Raw genomic sequence first — 19,441 nt, 5'->3', positions numbered from 1 at the left:
AAGATATTAGGAAAAATCTCGCAAGTCGTCTTCAAACAGAATAAACTCCAAAATTATGTCAGAAAATAATTGTTAGATATATTCCCAAAGGGTTACCTGTTAGGGGATAATGATCAGTAGGTCGATTAGGCCGAAATGTCAGATTGGGAGTTTGATTGCAATACAATTTAAATTATCTCGAAAATTACTACATTTTTATATTTTGGAAGATTTTTGTTATAGGGAGGGTGCTCCTATTGTTGAGGTGTACCTATAGTTGCAGTAGTGGGTTATACGACTAACTAAGGTACCAACCATCAACAAATCTTGTTTTTTATCGATTCATCGCACTAAAATTATGCGATAATAAAACTATTATTCTTGAAATTTGCTCAAAAAACTGTTGCAAAAATTTATTTTCTTCGAATTTTGTGCTCCCTTGCACCTATAGATCTAATGTACCTATAGTTGCAAGTCCCCTTAAGAAATGAATGGGATTTGCAACAATAGGAACCGAAATTAGCGATTGCGCCACTATTGGTAAATGTGTTCCTATAGTGGTACAAGCGGTTTTGAATACATGAATAGGTTATTAAACCATCTTTATTTTTTTCCTATGAAGTAGGGATTGAAAGCTTTCGTTTAATGTATTAACATTGCCCATATGTCTATTCATCGATTTTTAGCAAAAGTTTTCCTTAAGTATGCGACTATTGGTACATCCTCCCTAAGCATTTTGGCTTTGGAATTATATTTTATTACACGCTTTTATCTTTGGAGATCCGACAACAAAAATAACAAAATATAATATTTGGTTTTAATTATTTGACAAATGTCACATTTTGTAGTGAATATTCTCTCATAACGAAAACGTGATTCCCGGTAACTCATTTTCGAATAGTTTTAATACAGAGAACAGACAAACACCGCGAGCGACCAAGTGTTGTAAAAATTAACGATCTATTCAAAATACCGATTGCTGGAATTCGTTCGTAACGCCGGTTAGTGGCAAGTTGCTACTTGCTGCTGTCATTTAAAAGGGATCGTCATTTCTCTTACACACGTTGAAAACACGATTTGCACGTCAGTCATTAGTGGTTACAAGTCATAATAGATTCTCGATACCGCGATTCAAGCTCAGACTAAACGCGTACCAGACGCGAACTCACGCGGGACAAAGAGTGCTCAGACGTGTACGCGGAGAAGGCCGCTGCGTATAAGACCTTCCGGGACGACAGGCTGCCAGCTAGCTACCGACAGTACGCGATGGTGGAAACGCGCATGAAGAGTTTGATGAAAGCCAAAAACGTACTGGCGCCGTATCGTCGACGGACTAACGAGAGAAACATCGATGAGCACTCTTTGGAGTACGGCCCGGCGCTTACGAAACCGAAACAGTACTAACGAGAGCGTGGAATATTCAAACCGTTGGATATTCGATTTTGTCAAGAAGGTTTGTACGGATTCCGCCCCGGCACAGAAGATCTACCGCGCCGCGTCCCCTCACGATAACGCGAACGCAACACCGTTTTCGATGATGGAGTTCTCACTTGCTCTCTTGTCATGTAACAATAAAGCCCCAGGGCCAGACAGAATCAAATTTAACTTGTTAAAGAATCTGCCAGACTCTGCCAAGAGACGCTTGTTGAATTTATTTAATAAGTTTCTTTAGGGTAATATTGTCCCTCATGACTGGAGGCGAGGCCATTCAAAACCGATTTTGCTTCGCCTCGACAATTGGATTGAAGCAAATGGCTTACTGTCAGATACACAAATTGGGGTCCGCAAAGGCACGAACGACTGTCTTGCGTTGCTCTCAACCGAAATTTAAATAGCTTATGCTAGCAAAAAGCAGATGGCATCAGTTTTCCTAGATATAAAGGGTCTTTTGATTCAGTTTCTATCAAAATTCTTTCTGAGAAGCTGCACCAGCATGGTCTTTCACCGACTCTAAACAAATTTTTGCTAAACTTGCTGTCTGAAAAACATATGCATTTACATAGATCTTCCCCAGGGCTGATGTCTAAGCCCCCTTCGCTGTAACTTTTACGTGAATGACATTGACGAATGTCTTGTCAATTCCTGCTAAGGCAGCTTTCAGATGACGGTGTGGTCTCTATTACAGGACTTACGAATTATTGGCATCACTGTTTGCTATATTCCGGTCGTCAGTAGAGCTGATAGTTTTTTTTTGATTTTTTAGTGTTTTACACTCGCGATTATTATTATTCTCGTTTTATCTGTATATCGTTTTATTCGGTAGTACGTGTGCATTGAAATTTCGTGACTTCAAGCACGATTATATCTACCGGTGTGATTCGTGAAAGTGATTGTTTATGGTTGTGATTTTTGTTTTCACTTGACATTATCACTGCACAGACGTTACGCTCAATTTTTTCGCCAAAAGCGACATCTGCTGGTGGGTAGTTGAGTTGTCGCACGTTGCGTGCAAGCTCGCTTCCATTGACGCACGTTACCCGTTAGCGTTTTCCTGCGCATATTGCATACCCGCTAGGCGTTATTTCTACATCAACAGCATGGCTTGTAAGAACTGCTCGAAAGTGGTTAATGATTCTGATCGAATCACATGTCGTAGATACTGCGGAAATTCGTTCCACATGATATGCGTCAAGATAGATTATGATGTTCGTGACGTCCTGGGAACCCACCCACGGTATCTATTCTGGATGTGCGACGGCTGTGCTGACTTATTCTCGAATGATAATTTCCGTAGAATGGCTTCGCGTTGTTGCGACATAGTGCCTGACAACAATTCTCTGAAATCTATAAAGAACGACATAGCTGATTTGAAAGATGTCGTCAAAGCTCTCTCGGTTAAAGTTGACTCAAAACCGCTATCCCCAACTATAACGCCTTGGAATCGAATTGCTGAATATAATCCAGTTTCAAACACGCCTAAGCGCAAACGGGAAGATGATTCGCTCAAAACAAAAATTTCAAATATTCGTGGATCCAAAGCTGCGTTTGAAACAATAAAAACAATTTCACCACCTGAGGAGCTGTTATGGGTTTACTTGTCAGCATTCGATCCCAGCACGACGGATGATGAAGTTTCTACCCTTGTGAAAGATTGTCTGGGGGAGAATCTGCAACCGAGAATAGTTCGTCTAGTTCCTAAGGACAAGGATCTCTCAACTTTGAGCTTCATTACTTTCAAAGTTGGCGTTAGCAAATCATACAGGGATAAGGCTCTGTCCAAAGACTCTTGGCCGGAGAACATCTACTTTCGTGAATTTGTGACCAATTCAAAAATCCAACGACCTATCATCAGGATTACGGCGGAGAAGAATCCATCTGGTGGTGAACAGTAGCGCCAAGCTGTTCCGGATAAACTCATCTGCAAGCATGGGAAAAATCGCATCGTGAACTGTTCGTTCGCACTTCATAAACAAGCTTTCTTCAGTTGTGATGTATTCTGTTAGCTTCGAAAATGATACCTAGCAACCTGTAGCTACGGACACACGCAAGCCAAAGCTATAACAACCAACGAAGAAGCACATCAGTTGCGTCTTTATTCTATCCTTCCCCAACGCGGATAGCTTCGTTCGCGAAGCTCTTCTCGAGCGGTTCGCGATTTGCATAGGATTTTCATTATATAGTTTTATTTGATTTTTATATTCGTACAAAATAATTAAAGTTTGGAAAACCATCTACCGTTTTAAAACTAGCCGATAATCAACGTTTTGCAAAATTTGCAACAATGCACCGCTGAAAAAATGACCGCAAAAAAACTTTAGTAGATCAAATTACTTGTAGTGTATCACAAAACTACCCATAACGCACTCTGTCAGCAAAAAATCCTGTGAAAAAATATGGGGTATGTTTTATTCATGCATCAAGAAACCTTTATGAGCTTCGCGAAGCTACGTGATAAACATTCACGAGCGAACAATCAACGCTGCTCTTAAAAATTTTAAGCTTCACTGTTTATTCGCAGTTTGCTTATCTAGTGACCTACTGTGAAGTTTTTACTTTTCTCCCTTGGTGCGTTGTTCATCGTTATTTAGTGAGCACAAAATTGTGGTTATTTGGTGATCCACAGTCAGCAACAGTCGCGCGAGTGAATGAATTTTCCCATGCCTGCTCATCTGTCCAACTTCTTGTATCCCGGCGAGCGATTTAGGTTTACCTGGCGAATCGGCGACTTCTTCTGTGTCAGGTAAAGCCAAGAAGGGTATATGTCCTTCCGAAGCAATACAAGATGCTGCACGCCCTCAATGTAAATTTCACTTACAGTCTGCTGATGAACACAACTCTACCGCCGCTGTGAATCTTCAATGTCAAAAACAAAATTGGATCCCATCGTAACGAGCACGTCTCTTCATAGCACATTCGGCTCTACAACGATCACAGAAGGACTAAGCACTCTATGCTATGCTGGTATGACTCATCGCACCCTGGGACGCACTGCTGCTAGCACTATGGAAGCCCTAGATCCCCCTGCCACAGTCGAGCCATTGCAGCCAGCGTTCACCAGTCGTCCCGGTCCTGTGTGCAGGAGTGGTGAAGGGGTCTTCCAAATCGATACCAACGGCAAGTACGAACCTGATTTTGTTAATGCAAGCATTGATCAGCTCCTCGCTTCCAGTCAATCGCGGCATTCAAACCTACAAATATATTACCAGAATGCCGGTGGTATGAATTCAGTAATCGAAGATTATTTGGTAGCAACTTCGGATGAATGCTTCGACATAATCGCCCTCACAGAGACGTGGCTTGGCGATAGCACTCTGTCAGTGCAAGCATTTGGTGCCAACTACGATGTTTTCCGAACTGATCGCAGCTCACGTAACAGTCTCAAGGCTACCGGCGGCGGGGTACTTGTGGCTATCCATCGTCGATTGAAAGCGCAACTGATTGACGATACTTTGGGGGTCTGTGTCGAGCAGGTGTGGGTGCGAATCAAACTGGCTGGCTACGCACTTTTTCTTTGCGTGGTTTATCTTCCACCGGACCGCACTCGCGATTCGACATTGATGGATTCACATACTGAGTCACTGGAACGGATTTCCGCTCAAGCAAGCCCGGTTGATGAGATCCTGATTGTTGGTGATTTCAATTTCTCCGGATTAAAATGGCGCTCTGCTTCTGACGGATTTATGTTCGCTGATCCCGAATTGTCATCTTTTCATGCTGGTATCACCAGTTTGCTTGACTGCTACAGTCTAAATCTGCTGCGCCAAACGAATAATGTGGTGAACGAGAACAACAGAATCCTTGATCTCTGTTTTTCGAGCAAATCTGACTACGCGCCAAAAGTTACCGCAGCACCGTTCCCCCTGGTAAAGACTGTTAGACATCACCCTCCCCTGCATATATTGCTTGAAGCGATTCGAGTGAAGCATGACTGCAATGCTTCTGACACCGTCAGCTATAATTTTAGAAAAGCCAACTATAATAGCATTATTGACTTCCTGTCGAATATCCATTGGACTGAAATTCTCGACAATGATGATGTCAACGTTGCAGTGCAGACCTTCTCCAATGTTATGAGCTATGCTATCGATCGCTATGTACCCAAAAGAAGTGGCCTTCAATCTAAGCACCCAGCGTGGCACACTGCCGAGCTGACAGTTAAAAGCGACTAAAAGAGCCGCTCTGAAGAAGTACTCCAAGTTTGGGGCCTACGTGCTGCGACAACACTACGTTCATGTTAACCAAGTCTATAAAAAGACATCGAAGCGTTGCCATGCCGATTACTTGCTAAACGTGCAACGTAAGTTGAAGTCCGAACCTAAAACATTCTGGAAGCATGTAAACGAGCAAAGAAAGGAATCCGGGTTGCCTTCAACGATGAGCTATGGGGGATGTATGAGCTCTAGTTTACAGGAGATCTGGCAACTATTCTCTGAAAAGTTCGCGAGTGTTTTCTCCAACGAGAAACTGACACCGACCCAGGCTTCACGCGCGGCTCTCAATGTACCTCAATCATACCAGTCTTTGAACTTTATCAATATCGACAATAATATGGTACAACTGGCGATAAGCAAAATGAAGGCTTCAACCTCCGCAGGCCCAGATGGTATACCAACTATTATTCTAAAAAAATGCTCTGCCGGTCTAATTGAACCTCTTTGTCATCTGTTTCAATTGTCGCTATCAACCGGAGTATTTCCCGAACTCTGGAAATCCTCCTTCATGTTTCCAGTTCACAAAAAATGTGATAAAAAGGTAGTTGACAATTACCGTGGTATTACAACGCTAAGCGCAGTTCCTAAGCTGTTTGAAATGGCTGTGTTGGAACCCATCTCCAGCCACTGCAAACAGTATATCTCCGAGACTCAGCATGGATTTATGCCGAAACGTTCAACATCTACGAATCTTCTGTCGTTCACAACATATGTTACAGATGCTATGTCGGACGGCCTTCAAACTGACGTTATCTACACGGATCTTTCAGCTGCTTTTGACAAGATAAATCACGCTATTGCAGTGGCAAAATTGGATAGACTTGGCTTTGGTACTAATATTCTCCGTTGGATGCAATCGTATCTCAGTGATCGTCGTCTAGCAGTCAAGATAGGTGATTGTGTATCCGAAGAGTTTTTTGCATCATCTGGTATTCCGCAAGGCAGCCATCTCGGTCCATTGATTTTTCTTCTGTATTTCAACGACGTTAAGTTTTGTTTAGAAGGACCACGGTTGTCGTTCGCCGACGACCTCAAGTTATACCACAGAATACGGAATACTGATGATGCAGCTTTCCTTCAACGCCAACTGGAAACCTTTGCGGAATGGTGCGAGATCAACCGAATGACCCTAAACCCCAAGAAATGTACGGTCATTACGTTCTCGAGGAAAAAAACGCCAATTCGATTCAATTACTGTCTAGCTGAATCCACAATTGACAGAGCGAATTGCGTCAAAGATCTCGGAGTTTTTCTCGATGAACAACTGACGTTTAAACAGCATATCAGCTATATTGTCGCAAAGGCATCACGCTGTTTGGGATTCATAATGAGAATATCTAAGCACTTTTCAGATATTTACTGCTTGAAATCTCTCTACTGCTCACTCGTTCGATCAACTCTGGAATATTGTTCAGTTGTGTGGAACCCTCATTATCTCAACGGTGTCCATCGAATTGAGACAGTACAGCGCAGATTTGTTCGGTTTGCCCTTCGTCGATTGCCTTGGAGCAACCCTCACCAGCTGCCAAGTTATGAAAGCCGGGGTTTGCTTATTGGACTCGATACATTGCAAGTGCGACGGGATCTATTCCGTGATATGACGATTTCGGATATTTTGCAAGATCGAATTGACTGCCCCGAGCTTCTCAGTGCGATAAATATGAATGTTCGCCCTCGCGCCCTTCGCAATAATTTATTCCTCCGATTACCTCTTCGCCGGACTAACTATGGAGTAAACGGTGCCATCATTGGTTTGCAGCGGACCTTCAACAGAGTGTCATCCGAGTTCGATCTTCACATTCCACGTAGCAGATTACATGTTGACTTTTTAAATAGATTAAGAAATTATCATTAGGACCACACTGTGTCTGTTGATATCAATTAATTATAAATAAATTATAAATAAATAAATAAAGGACCCAAAGCCGTCGATCTGCAAGGACCATTGCAAGATACCTTGGACAATTTGTCTGCTTGGGCCCTCCAGCTTGGTATCGAGTTCTCCACGGAGAAAACTGAGCTAGTCGTATTTTCAAGGAAGCCTGAACCAGCGCAACTACAGCTTCAATTAATGGGTCAAACTATTGCTCAGGCTTCAACTTTCAAATATCTCGGGGTCTGGTTCGACTCTAAAGGAACCTAGGGATGTCACATTAGGTATCTGAAACAGAAGTGTCAACAAAGCATCAACTTTTTCTGTACAATAACCGGAACATGGTGGGGTGCCCACCCAGGAGACCTGATCAGGCTGTACCAAACAATGATATTGTCGGTGATGGAGTACGGGAGTTTCTGTTTCCGCTCCGCTGCGAACATACATTTCATCAAACTAGAGCGAATCCAATATTGTTGTTTGCGTATTGCTTTGGGTTGCATGCACACGACACATACGATGAGTCTAGAAGTGCTGGCGGGCGTCCTTCCGCTGAAAAATCGATTTTAGGACCTCTCATTTTAGGCTTGTCGAGTTTAATTCTCAGACCCGATTCATGTCCTTGTACTTCGATTACATGGCACAAAATATCAATCCTTCTTCATATTATCCCAACCATGTCAATATCATTCATGCTTCTGATTCAACTGTATTCTTCGACACATCCATGAAAGACGAGATTCGTGGAATCCCGGATCACATACGTCCGCAAGTGATCCCAAGCATCTTTCATAGTAAATTTCGAGAAATCGACTGCAAGAAGTAGTTTTATACAGACGGGTCAAGCCTCGACGGCTCCACTGGCTTCGGTATATTCAATCAAAACCTCACCCGCCTCATTCAAACTCAATGATCCTGCTTCAGTTTACGTCGCAGAGCTTGCTGCTATTCAGTATACCCTTGGGATCATTGATACTTTGCCCACCGATCATTACTTTATTGTCTCGGATAGCCTCAGCTCAATCGAGACTCTCTGTTCAATGAAACCCAGAAAGTACATTCCAAATTTTCTGGGGAAAATCTGGGAGCGCCTGCGTGCTTTGTCTGTAAGATCGTACAAGATTACCTTAGTTTGGGTTCCCTCGAATTGCTTCATTCCAGGCAATGAAGAAGCGGACTCTTTAGCAAAGGCGGGGGCTTTACAGGGTGACATATAGCTTTAGTTCATTAGCTTCAGTGAATTTTTCCGTATTACTCATCAGAGAACCCTCGAAAGTTGGCAAACTTCATGGAGCAATGGTGAACTGGGAAGGTGGCTACATTCGATAATCCCTAAGGTATCGACGAAACCTTGGTTCAAGGGAATGGATGTGGGTCGGGATTTCATTCGCGTGATGTCTCGACTCATGTCTAATCACTACACGCTGGACGCTCATCTCCGGCGTATTGGGCTCGTGGAGAGTGGTATCTGCGCTTGTGACAACGGTTATCACGAGATCGAACATAGTGTCTGGGCATGCGCCGAGTACTGTTCTGCCAGATCTCAATTATTTGATTCCCTTCGGGCCCGAGGAAGATTACCCAATGTCCCGGTTCGAGATGGTAACCCGTCAGGGTAACAATTTAGCACTGGGTGGAAATATACCTATTTGTACGTGCACTCTTGTTTATGTAACATAATGCTCACCGCTGTTCCTTATGATCGTTCACTTTTTCTCGTAAATTTTGTTTCTTTTAGCTTTTGTGAACGATTTTGTTGGTCTAGATAGGTATAGAAAATTTTGTTTCATATTTCTATATAAATAACATAGGCCTTAGGTAGGTCACCGCTCTCCTCTTGCTGTTGAATTGGTTGCTGATTATGCTGCAAGGGAGATGACAGCTAGGCATCGATACGGTGTGTCGTTTTGTTTTGGTCGTGCAGAAGGCGGCCATCGTAAAAAGTTTAGATAGTGACGGACCACGGCATCGAACAGACGCCCGATCAGTTTTGTTTTTTTCGGGACAGTTTCCCGCCACCATAACCAGTACGGTATAGTGCGCGTGTGTGACGGTAAAAATACCCGTCAGAAAGTGCCGGCCCGTGGTTCGGGTACTCGTGAATTTAGTGGTGCAGGATCACAGTCGGGAGAAGCTAAGTGTAAAGGAGTTTTCGCTTCCCCGGCTAACCGGTAAGGATCCGACGCACCCGCCCCTCTCGCTGTAGAGGATGAATCGAACGAGCCTTGCTCTACTCTACAGATAACAGTCAAGGAGAGGGAAGCAGATAGGACAACGGCTCCACCTGGGAAGAACACTGCGGTGTCTTCCGGGATTCCTTGCGGGGAGCAAGTGAATCCGGTGATTTACCACCAACGTCGCTAGGGAGGTTCCAACAAAGGAACCAAGCTCACCTCCCTAGCTAATTGTCAAGGACCGCTGCCGGAGCAGCCAACGACCAAAGGAAAACGCGGTCGTTGTTGTCCCGGCCGGTCGGAGGAAACCGCCCGCCTTTCCGCCCGCAGCAGCGAGTCACCAGCAGCAGCAGTGAAGTGGAGAGTTGGAGGACAATAAAGTCGGTAAATTTAGTAATTTATTTTGTTTTGTTTACCTTTTTTGTTGTTACAAAAATCCGAAATTCTGTAGAGCAACCTAGGCCGCCCTGAAAAGAAGGGTACGCCGGGCAAATAAGAACCCGAGTAGTGGGCAAACCCCTACTTACATTTGGCGCACAGCGCAAAACACACTCAAAAAATATTTTCCTATATTGGAAAATATTTTTTTTTTCCGGAGTGTGGGGTGCTTCTACTAAATCGAGGATTTTCGTAGAACAGTGATGAGGTTTCTTCCACAATATTGTTCCGCGGTCGTATTATTTATTTATTTACGTTTTTGGTATTATTTTTTGATTTTTGCATTTTCCTTTTTTGTCCAAATTTGTGGATTGCGTTGTTTGTGTTTGGTCTGCCGAACGAGTTTCTTGAAGTTATTATTTATTTATTTATTACATCTTCGATATATATCGTACAGGTTACACTTGATGCTATTGCTAGTGTCAATGTTAAAAATTTCTAATTGCTAACTTATAATTAGATTTAGTGGTATGGAAGTCATAAGCTAAAACAGTTTCGTTGAATCTGCTACAACATCTGTCTAGCGGATTGTTCTGGCCATATACTGTGCGGTGCCTGGGAATCCACAGAAGCGGACGATTCCTTATATCACGAGGGGGTACAAATAAATGAATCCTTGAGAGAATTTCGGGACAGTCAATATTGTTCGACAACATATCGAAAATGAACATTCTTTGCAAGAACGTGCGGCGAGACTCCAGCGTTGGCAAATCTAGCAACATGCTTCTTTTATTATACGGCGGAAGACGGATAGGGTCGTTCCAAGGCAATTTTCTGAGAGCAAATCGTACAAAACTTCTCTGAACGCGCTCCAGTCGGCTGCTTTGAACGGCATTGTATGGCGCCCATACATGTACAGCATACTCCAAAGTGCTCCGGACCAGTGCGCAGTATAAAGATTTCAGTGCGTAGAAATCCACAAAATCGACAGCGTTCCGTTTTAGAAAACCCAATGTTGCAAAAGCCTTCGCCGTTGTTGCAGTGATGTGGTCGGCGAAACGAAGTTTTCTGTCGAATAACACTCCCAGGTCACGGATAGAATCCACCCGCTCGATGACACAGGCTTGAAGAGTATATTCGCAACGCCTTATATTTGCCGAACGTCCGAAACTTTTCATCTTACATTTATCAATGTTGATCTGCATACCGTTCAGCAAACACCATTCCTCTATACACTCAGGTTTTTTTTTACGCGGGGGATACGAGCCGCGTAAATGAAAACAGCGTAAATGAAAACCGCGTAAATTTCAAAATCCGCGTAAATGAAAACCGCGTAAATTTCAAAATCCGCGTAAATGAAAACCGCGTAAATTTCAAAATTCGCGTAAATGAAAACCGCGTAAATTTCAAAATCCGCGTAAATGAAGACCACTTAAATTTAAGAATCCGCGATAAAGGGAACCTCATTGATGGATACCGCGTAAATTCCAAAATCCGCGTAAATGAAAACCGCGTAAATTTCTAAAACCGCGTAAATGAAAACCGCGTAAATTTCAAAAACCGCGTAAATGAAAACCGCGTAAATTTCAAAATCCGCGTAAATGAAAACCGCGTAAATTTCAAAATCCGCGTAAAATAAACCGCGTAAAAAAATACCGCGTAAAAAAACCGCGTAAAAAAAACTTGAGTGTATTGGCTATATCGTCTTGGAGCACAGCAGAGTCCAGTGCTGAAGCAATTGAACGAAAGATTTTCAGATCATCAGCATAGAACAGTTTTTCAGAGTTGATGCGGGTACAGAGGTCGTTGAGGAATAAGAGAAAGATCAGTGGGCCTAGGTGACTTCCTTGAGGCACACCGGTTGGCGTTACGAATGCGCTTGAGCATGTAGTGCCAATTCTAACGAAGGCAGATCGTTGTGAGAGGTAAGAATGCGGCCATCTGGTAACCCACTCAGGAAAGCCTAGTCGCTCCAGTTTCAAAACAGCAATGTTGTGGGGCACCTTGTCGAATGCTTTCGCGAAATCAAAATATATAGCGTCCACTTGTTGACGTTTCTCTACAGCTGGAACTAGAAAGCTCGTGTACGTCATCAAGTTCGAAGTAGCGGAGCGTTTTTTCATAAATCCGTGTTGTCGTTCGTCGATTATGTTGGAAGAAGCAGCGTACATTGCATTGTACACAAACTTTTCCAGAACTTTAGCTAGGCAGTTCAGCAGCGATATTCCTCTGTAGTTTTCAACATTGTGCCTATCTCCAGCCTTATGAATAGGAACTATAGCAGCTTCTTTCCATGCTGTTGGGAATATATTTTCCGAGATTGAACGCTGAAAAATAATACTTATTGGCGCAGAAAGTGCTCGTGCACAATGCTTTATAAACACAGGAGGCAAGCAATCCGGACCAGGCCCTTTCAAAGGATCAACGCTGGACAGAGCGCTCGCTACATCAGAATCATTTACGTTAGGAAGAGGACGGTTGATATTATGCGTTGGCAATGTTTCAAGGTACTGTTGCGATGGATAGACAGGAGCTTCGATGGATGCAAAAAGTTTCGCCGACTCGACAGCGGACTGTGAATTTTGGTCTCGAAGATAGACATTTTCTGGTACACCCACGGAACGTTTTCTGCTGTTTATAAATGTCCAGAATGTCGAAGGATTATTTCGAAGGCTGCGCTGAACTTGATTCAGATATTCACCGAATGCACTGTTCCGGGCTGTTTCATACTGCAGTTCAGTTTGACGAAGAATAGTTTTGTTGTCGTCGGTCCTATGATGTAAATATCGCTTTCGTTGTTTCCGGAGTACGTTGCGTAGGCGACCAAGCTCAGCGTTCCACCACGGAAATTTATATTCTGCTTTTCTGCTGACACGTTTTTTAGGAACATTACGGCGAAGAATCTCATATATGGCATCATAGAACGCCACAACTGCGTGATCTAAGTCATTTCCAACCAGCATCTCACGCCAATTGAGTGCACCAATGGCCATTGAGACTTCATCGAAGTTGCATCGAGTAAAGTCAAAATTGAAGCCGTCGTTAATTGTATCAAAAGCTTCATCGTCGTCAGAACGCATATCAAATCTTAAAACGAAGGGTTTATGGTGAGGGTCAACCTTAAGTATAGATGTGGGAGGCTCAATCAGTTCGAACACGTCCGTGTCATTAACGAAAGCTACATCGAGGGTCCGTTCATTCACGTTGCTAACAGAGCAGATTTGATACAAGCCACCAGCGACCAAAGTTTCTGTAATGGCCGTCTCTTGTTCCGTGGGTGCATTTTCAGGAAGGTAGCACTTAAAATCGTCATCAAAAATCCACCGAAGATTAGGAAGATTATAATCACCTACAACAAGTACATTGTCGCGCCTATTACATTTGTCCAGGATGCTTTGGACTGCAGAAGAGTGAACGTTGTACAAGTCAGGATCACTGTTCGGCCTTAGATAAATGCAACAAATATATAACGATCGACCAGGCAGTGAAACGCGTACGACAACTTGCTCCAAACATTCACATCCAGGTATTTTTAGTATAGCCCCAGTTAGATGTTTCTTTATCGCTATGAGAACACCACCTCCGCGACGTAGGTGACTGGTAGAAGAGTTGCGATCGCATCGGTAGATTGCGTAGTTCGTCGTTAGCTCGGTGTTTAATATATCATCACGTAACCAGGTTTCGGTGAGAACGATAATGTCGTAGTCGCAGGAAGTGAGCGCAAGCAAGAAAGCCTGCGTTTTTGTTCTCATTCCACGAACGTTCTGGTAGTAGACGGACAGGAAATCAGGTGTTGTACGCAACGGCATGCTATGAGCCTAGAGGTTTTCAGAAAGCGAACTGTCATGTAAAGCAAAATACTCGCCTGAGAAGGGAGTTCGGAAGACTCCCTCACGACCTCCTTCCGTAGTACTGCATAACGGGCGTCCCGGTGATGGCAGCGCAGCGTGAGTTTGTAGATGTGGTCTTGGCGATGGCAAGGAAATTATGCTTCGTTCAAGTAACGGCAAATTGCACGAACGTGTTGTACCCGATGGCACACTAGAAACCGAGTGGTTTTTAGAAAGCGAACTGTCATATAAAGCAAAATACTCGCCTGAGAAGGGAGTTCGGAAGACCCCCTCACGACCTTCAAACGCAGGGCCGGGACGACTAAGCGGGTCGCTTAGTCTTAGACATTGAAGTTGTTTGCCAGGCAGGATTGCAATGATGGTAGAATCAAACGAATTGTTTTTGTCGACAGACTGCAATTGAGATTTGTTTTGAGGGTGTGCAGAATCTATAATTGCTTCGGAAGGACATATACCCTCCTTGGCTTTACCTGACATAGAAGGAGTCTCCGATTCGTCAGGTATGTTGATTGCCGAGGAAAATAAAGTTGGAAAGAGATTTTCCGGTGTAGCGTTGAGCTACAGAGCACCACCAGATGAATTCCTCTCTGCAGCAATCCTGATAATTGGTCGTTGACTTGTTGAGTTATTCACAAATTCCCTGAAGTAAATGTTTTCTGGCCAGGTTTGTTTGGAGAGGGCCTTATCCCTATAAGATTTACGAACGCCGATCTTAAATGTTATATAGCTCAGAGATGTGACATCCTTGTCCTTAGGAACTAGACGAACTATCCTTGGTTGTATATCCTCGCCCAGGCATTCTTTCACTAGGGTCGAAATTTCATCATCCTTCGTACTGGGGTCAAATGCAGACAAGTAAACCCATAACAGCTCCTCAGGTGGTGAGACTGTTTTTATCGTTTCAAACGCAGCCTTAGCTCCACGAATATTAGTGATTTTGGTTTTTAGCTGGTCATCTTCACGCTTGCGCTTAGGTGTATTTGGAACTGGATTATATCCAGCAATCCTATTCCAAGGCGTATTTACGGTTGGAGATAACGGTTTCGACTCAACTTTAACCGAAAGAGCTTTTACGACGTTTTTCAAATCAGCAATGTCGTCCTTTAAGGACTTTAGAGAATTGTCGCCGGGAATTGGATTCTCGTAACAACGTGAAGACATTTTACGGAAGTAGTCGCTTGAAAACAGGTCAGCGCAGCCGTTACACATCCAAAATAAGTTTCGTGGATGGGTTCCTAAGACTTCTCTAATATCATAATCCACTTTTACACATATCATATGGAACGAGTTTCCGCAGTACCCACGACAGATGATGCGGTCAGAGTCATTAACGACTTTCGAGCAGCTAGTGCAAACCATGCTTCCGAGAAATGGAATAACGCCTAGCGGGTATGCAATATTCGTGTCTTGTACTTGCACGCGATGTATGTTGAGCAGATTCGAGCACTTGCCAACTTGTAAGCAATGCCGGTTGAGCACTACTCGAGCAGAGATGTGTTGCTATTCACCAGCAGATGTCGCTTCGGACAGAGAAATCGGGCGTGCTGGCAGTGGTGATGACAAGTGAAAAAATATCAACGCAGAATTCCAGAATTTTGGATCACGATTCTTTCGAAAATCCACTCGCAAATCCCGGAAATTTCAACTTGAAAACACGACGACACACGGAAAACAGCAAACAAATAACGATCAAAGTTATCGCGGCGCACAAAACAACCGAAAAATAATTAAAAAACGCTTTTAATCCACCTAACAGTGTGATGAGACATTTCTTATAACTCTTATCACTCTCTTCGGATATTATATCGTTTGAGAACATTTAGAACTTGATGTTTCGCGATGTTTTGCCTTTCTCATATAAAGAAAGGCTATGCAATCACTGTAAAAATCGACTTTTTAACCGAGGCCCGGAGGGCCGAGTATCATACACCATTCGATTCAGTTCGTCGAGATCGGCAAATGTCTGTGTGTGTATGTATGTGTGTGTGTATGTGTGTGTGTGTATGTGTGTGTGTATGTGTGTGTGTGTATGTGTGTGTGTGTGTGTCATTTAAACTCACACAATTTTCTCAGAGATGGCTGAACCGATTTTCGCAAACTTAGTTTCATCTGAAAGGTATAACGCTCCCATAAGCTGCTATTGAATTTTTAGTTGATCCGACTTCCGGTTCCGGAGTTACGGGTTGAAGAGTGCGGTCACACAGCAAATTCCCATATAAATTGGTACCACCATAATGTTCAAATGATGTAAAACATATTAAAATTGATGTAACATTACTCTAGTTTGCGGGTCTGGATCACTAATGATCAATCAAAGCAGCTTTGACCACATTGGCCACCTATGACGGTTCATGACGCCCTCGGGGAACCCGCCAAGTTCCTAAGCTAATATCACACCCATTCCACAACAAATTCCCTACCGATTTTTACGAACTTAATTTCAAATGAAAGATACAGTAATGCCATTGACTGCTGCTGAATTTCATTCGGTTCTGACTCTTGCTTCCGGAGTTACAGGGGTGTTAGTAAGGATACACTGGAATTTCCCATATAAATCGGTACAATCGTAATACCTCAGAGGCTAAAAACCATTGAAATGGTCACCAAATTACTTCTAATCGTAGATCTAGATCACTGATTGCCAATCAAACATTATTTGAATATATTGTCCACTATCGACGATTCCGGAAGTCCGGAATTCCGGGCATATTCCACAATTAAAGTCACATCGGTTCATCGGTGATGACTGAACCGATTTTCTCAAACCAAGTCTCAAATGGAAGGCAAAATATGCAGTTGAGTATTGCGTAGCCGCCCCTTCCCCCCCCCCCTCCCCACCTTGCCCTTACACCTCCCTCCTTCATCACTCCCCTCTTCTTGGATCACCCTCACGCCCAGATTTCCTTCATCCATTCCGTATACCGAAATAAGATGAAGGATTTCTGACGCATCCTCCACACCCACTCTACTAAACCCCCATTCCCTACACGTTCAAACGCATTCCACCAACCTTTGCAAATTATAATCACATGAAGATAACATTGAACTCATGCTTATTAAGCTAATTAAATATTATTCTTTTGCCTTTCTTATATAGAAAGGTTATGCAATTGCTCCAAAAACCGACTTTCTAACCGAGGCCCGGAGGGCCGAGTCTCATATAACATTCGACTCAGTTCGCCGAGATCGCAAAATATCTGTGTGTATGTATGTGTGTATGTATGTATGTGTGTATGTATGTGTGTGTATGTGTGGATTTGTTAACAAAATGTCCACATCGGTTTCTCGGAGATGGCTGAATCGATTTTTACAAACTAAGATTCAAATGAAAGGTATAATATTCCCATAGGTTGCTATTGAATTTCATTTTCAACCGACATCTTGTTCCGAATTACGAGTTGAAGAGTATGGTTACAAAACAAAATTTGTTGATTTTTCCAAATCAGTTTCTCGGAATTTTCTGAACCGATTTTGACAAACTTAATTTTAAATGAAAGGTCCATCAGCTGCTGTTGAATTTTGTGTGGATCCGAGTTCTGGTTCCTGAATTACAGGGTGATACGTACGATCACGCAGCAAATCCCGATTCTAACGAATTCTGCGATGAATGTAAAAAGGTGATTTTTTTTCCAAAATGTAAACACAACTGTTGAATTTGTAGATCTAGGTCCCCAACAGTCATTCAAAGGCTCTTTGGCCACACTGGCCACCATCGACGGATCCGGAAGCATCCAAAGTCAGAATAACGGTTATATTGGTTTCTCGAAAATGGCTAGATTTGCTCAACTTAGTCTCAAATGAAAGGTGTTGCGTCCCCAGAAACTGATATTAAATTCCATCTCCATCCGACTTCCAGCACCGGAGTTACGGGTTGTGGAGGTCGATCACATAGAAAACTCCGATTCAAACCGATACCGCGATGAATGCAAAAAGGTGCTCTTATATATACTTACCAAATGCAATAAGAATGAAAGACATTTCCATAAAGTTATATTGAACGAACCAGCTATTAAATCATAGTTTGGAGAAATGAGAAAGGCACAATTGCACCTCTAGGTGGATTAAAACAGGTTTTTGATAACACATACTACATGGGATAGTGGCAGGACTCAGAGAATCGCTCAAATCAGCATAGGACAACATCAGTGCTAGAAATCTCAAACCAAATCAATGGGAAAGCGAAAAAATGGCCCATAAAATAGACATTCCAACGAATTATTGTTAATGCTCTGTTAATAAAATATCTAAATTGTGGTGGGAAAACTGAATTTTCCTAAAGGGGTTATTTATTTATCATTCGCATGTATGAAAAAAGCCTTATGTTTACATTTGTGAGTATCGCCCTTTTCACAAAAAAGCGTTGAAATGAAATCGCAGCTCCTGATATCACGTTATCTCTGAAGTGAATGCGTGCATAGTTCCAAATTTTACTTCGATATCGACTTTTTCTAAAGGTGACTTCCCAGTAGTATCCTTGATTTGAATTATTACCGCTAATCCTAATGCCAAAGAACAAATAAAAACCTCTCGAAAACGAACCGCTTGGGGAAATCGTCATCATTACTGGAATTTTCATTTTCACGAAACTTTTCGATAGCCTTCCGTCACTTGCGTTAATGCACTGGGTGCACAGTGCTCCGAAAATCTAGCGAAATCGTCTTAGGACACCAGCGGGTCTAATTCAGAGCTATCTGCGCGGCGAGTAAAACACTAAAAATTATTTTCTATTCCATAATTTTCAGTTCAGCAATTCGAGAGATCGTACTCACCGCAAGCCATGAAAAATAGACTACGTTGTGAAGCGATGGTCACTATTTATTAAAAAATCACGGTTAAATAAAAAATTAAACTATTAAAAAATTTCAAATAGTTTATAATTTTCACAAACTTATTAGGAAAAATTGTTTAATAAGCTTTCGTAATATTGTGTAGGAAAAAAGCTGAAAATTTCAGTATTTTCTCTATCTGCAACATATAAACCCTTAAGTATACCAATTAATTGGTATACGAATTGGAATAGGTTCGCCAAATTTTGGAAGAAGTCTATAAAATAACCTCTTGAAAGCTACCTAAAAATTGTTGTAGTTCGATGCAATAAAAAATCATATTTGGCAATTCATATTTGGCTGATACAATTGGGGTGTCAATGTATTATAATAGATATTCAGCATTCGAAGAAGTTTCTTGTGAACGAGTGTAGAACGACTTTGTTTCTACTTACTTGAAGTCAGCGGCGTAGCCAGAAATTCGGTTTGGCGGGGGTTTGGTGAAAATCGATCTTACTGTCCAAACGGCATAATTCCGAAACCATAATTTTTGAAGTTTTAAAATTATGCAGAATTATTTTCCAGAAAATAGTAACAAGGTTCGTGTCTTTAGCGAATTTGTTGAGATTTTATTGTAGTCATGAATATTAACCTGAGAAAATTCACCATGAATACTTCTTGGACGATATACCGTCAAAATTATTTTATCAAATGATGCGCTGTTTAACGTTTGTAAAACTCATCGAAGATACTAACCCCCCGAAATTGG

The 19,441-nt window shown here is 42.4% G+C and overlaps 1 protein-coding gene across 4 annotated transcripts in view; it reads right to left on the bottom strand.

Moving 5' to 3' along the window:
- The window catches only part of LOC131681307 (structural maintenance of chromosomes protein 3), a 324,030-nt gene that overhangs the window by 286,551 nt on the left and 18,038 nt on the right, over positions 1 to 19,441 (bottom strand). The gene's annotated exons all lie outside the window — the stretch shown is intronic.

Source organism: Topomyia yanbarensis, chromosome 1 (assembly GCF_030247195.1).
Source record: "Topomyia yanbarensis strain Yona2022 chromosome 1, ASM3024719v1, whole genome shotgun sequence".
NCBI classification, from domain to species: domain Eukaryota; kingdom Metazoa; phylum Arthropoda; class Insecta; order Diptera; family Culicidae; genus Topomyia; species Topomyia yanbarensis.
The sequence above is the reverse complement of the archived record's forward strand: the minus strand, read 5'-3'. Positions and strand labels throughout refer to the sequence as shown.